Here is a 3,439-nt window from a genome sequence, read left to right as displayed (position 1 = left end):
AGGTATCAGAGAGACAGCACATGCACGATGGGACATAATATCATTTCTCACCACCGTCAGAATCTGAGAGCTGCGCTTTTCACTGTCGGCGGCTCGTTGGTCCACGGGTATGATTCTCGCTTCGGAATGATCATATTTGAAATGCGAGAGGTCACGGTCCAAATCCAGGACGAGCCCCGCCATGTTTTACTCAAATTTCCGCTTCTAACAGACGCTCGACATGTGAGAAAACAGACGTATTTCACGTTAAAATGTGTGATTTTACGACGATGTTCCATCAGCATCCAAATCTCAGAGCAAAGTGAAACCCGCCAAAGTGAGTAGAGTTAAAATATCTCATAGGTACTCGGCTCCGTGCCTCGTTGCATCACCTAAACCCTTGTTTGGTTCCGGCCAATACTTGATCAGTACATCTTCCTGTCTGTTCGCATAAATTCACCTCAATTGGGATAAGCATACATTCAGCGTCAATCTGCAACTCTGCCCTGAATATGAGTGCCTCCTGTTTCTCTCGAGCAGAAAAGGTGAGAGAAGCTGCCTTTTGATTTCGTCCCTTGGCTGCCGAATTCAAAGCGGACAGGAAATCAATCCGGGCTGGCAAAGCTGCCTGGTCTGATTAAAAGGCGGAGACACCCTATATTGTAGGCATGTTCTCGTCTTCTGGCATCAAAATTATGTTCAACGAATCGGATCATAAGCTCCGCTCCCATTGTCTGGTAATGGTTCTGCTGTTCCCACTAACACCTCCTCTGGACCATCCTTTGTTATGTTATTGCCCGATTACCACCCACTTTGCTTTCTCCATTGTGCCATTTATTATTTAATTACTCCTGCGTTCCACTGTATCACAGACGTTCCCATTTGACCTTTCTCGCTGCGTATTTTTTCCAGGCGCTATTTTTGTAGAAAACATCTGTAATCTTTAACTTTTTCCTCAAATATCGGAATGATTATCCGACAGAACGTGAAAACGGATTCTTCCTCCACGAAATCTGCACGACCTGCCGAATTTTACATATTTATCTGTTTTTATTCATTCCATTTCCGTGTCCCTTTTAAGGGGATGTGCTGTCTGTCCGAGAACATTCTCTGTCCCTTTAAAATAGTGTGCTATCAGACCCTCATCATTCTGTTATTGTTTAAAAGGGATGTGCTGTCTGTCCCGGATTTCCAATTTCAAATTTCAAAACCTGCCTTTGGAGGTTAAGGAATTTTATTTTGTTTGTTTGTTTATGTAAGCTAGAGTGAGTGCAAACGTGCTGTGCGATCTTACTGTCATGTGAGAAAAATGCATTACATGCAACTTGAAAGCGTACTGATTTGATTGAACACTCCTTCGCTGACTCTCTGACGGCAGATGAATCTGCTGTGGCATTTTGCTATCCACATCTGAACGAATGGCAAATACACAAGTTAGAAATATAGCGATTTTAGGCAGAACTTGCGTGTGGGCTGTGTGACATGATGACATCCTCCATTTTTATTTTCAAATTGAAATCAAATCAAACCAAGACAAGACATGACTGACTGACTGACTTTGTTTATATATGTATATATATAAGTGTGTATATTTATATATAATCCCAAATTTTTAACTTATAAAATAAATATGCTTTTTCTGTTCTGCCTGCGCTGGGCTCTATTACATTTGACCCCTTTCACAGCACAAGCAGCTGCTGTCAGATCCATCAGAAAGACACACGCGACTTTAAAAGATCGCCCTTGTAGCCCACATCTTCCCTCATGGTTTGTCTTCCACCATGGGCTTACTGTGTTTGGGTATTTATTGATTGCACCCATGATTTCCAACGGAATTCTTCTAGTCACACAGCCTTCGTTCAATCAAAAAATACATAGATTATGAATCAATTATTTATTTATTTAAAACAACTCAATTCAATTTTATTTTTATATACAATTTAAATGCATTTATTTTCTTAAAATGTTAAATATTTATATGTTTCAGACTGGGCTGGTTTTACGTCCCTCCCTCCTTCCTGCCTGTCTATCACCTGTGGCTTCAATAACAGTTTCTGCCCAGCGTGATCATGAGCCCCACTGCACAATGGCCTTCAGGGATGATCGAAATCTCACTTTATTCTTGAAGAAAAGGGAACTGCAGTCAGTCAAGGGTTATTCTGCATCTGGGTAAAAGGAATGTCCTTGCAGTCCCGGATCATTCTGTGTCTGTTTAAATGGGCTGGTTGTCAGTTCCGGTTGTTTTTCTTCCCTTTATAACGGATTTTCTCAAAAACCCGGGTTATCCTGTATAGTTTGAGAAGTAGTATGATTTCAGCTGCAATAACCGAATTGTTAAGCTGTTGTGTTCCAATTTACATTGGGCTTGCCTGCGCCGGTGCGCACCCAGATCGCAGTGCATCTGTTCATTGCCTCGAATATGCTCATCTTTTCCAAAATCCACTCCTTGATTTTGCAGTTGCCCCGAATTTGCTCGCAATATACACAACAACACAATGGATGGTGCTGGCAACGGCCGCGTGGCCTAATCGCCCCTTGACTATCCATTGTTGGAATATTATTCGTGTCCTCTCACGTAAAGAATAATAGAAAATATTTTTTCAGAATTTCTGCCATCTCCATGTTTCCTATTATTAACTCCACGGTCTCGTCCTATTAGGAACCAAGATTTAAACTAGCCACGATTTTAATGTTTATATAGCGATAGAAACTCTTGCTATCTGTTTTTATATTTCGTGCATATAGTCTATGTTCCCATTCTTAATCATTTGTTTGTCAACCATTGTTGGCTTTTAAACGCTTCCCAATCTTCAGCCTCCCACCAGTTTTGGCCACATTGTCTGTCCTTGTTTTTAATTGGATTCCGTCCTTTATTTCTTTTGTTATCCACGGAAGGCCATCTTTTCTCTTTCGCCGTTTCTTCCTCAGTGGAATATATTTTTCTGGAGATTCGTGAAATATCACCTTTTATGTACACCGCTGTTTGCCAACTGTTCATCAAGCTAATGATTGGACATGAGGTTTGGTTTTATAAAGTTAAAATAGAATTAACAAGTGTATAACGCATCCAGGGCAAGACTCGAACCTGCAAACGTCCGATAACATTCTGATTTATATAAGAATCACACACCTTATTATTTAAGTCATATCGCATCTGCACTTAACATTCATGTAGTGAGAGAGTAAAGCCCTGATAATATTTATATCACTTCCATTTGTTACACCCCAACAGCGGATGTGAACCATTCACTTATTGAAATATGAGAAGTCCGGGAGACCAAACACAATGCAAGCGTTTCCTCTCGTCCTCCTTTCCAGCTTTTCTGCTGCCCTCAGGTAACTTCGTTGCCTCTTGTCCTCCACAGAAAAGCTCCTAATTCAATGAAATTAAACGATAGCTGAGGCTCTTAATCTATGCCGCTGACTGCATTTCACCAACGCCCTCCGACTTCGGTGCCAA

The sequence above is a fragment of the Pristiophorus japonicus genome, unplaced genomic scaffold (assembly GCF_044704955.1).
Source record: "Pristiophorus japonicus isolate sPriJap1 unplaced genomic scaffold, sPriJap1.hap1 HAP1_SCAFFOLD_168, whole genome shotgun sequence".
In the NCBI taxonomy this organism is placed as follows: domain Eukaryota; kingdom Metazoa; phylum Chordata; class Chondrichthyes; family Pristiophoridae; genus Pristiophorus; species Pristiophorus japonicus.
Note: the sequence above shows the minus strand (reverse complement) of the source record.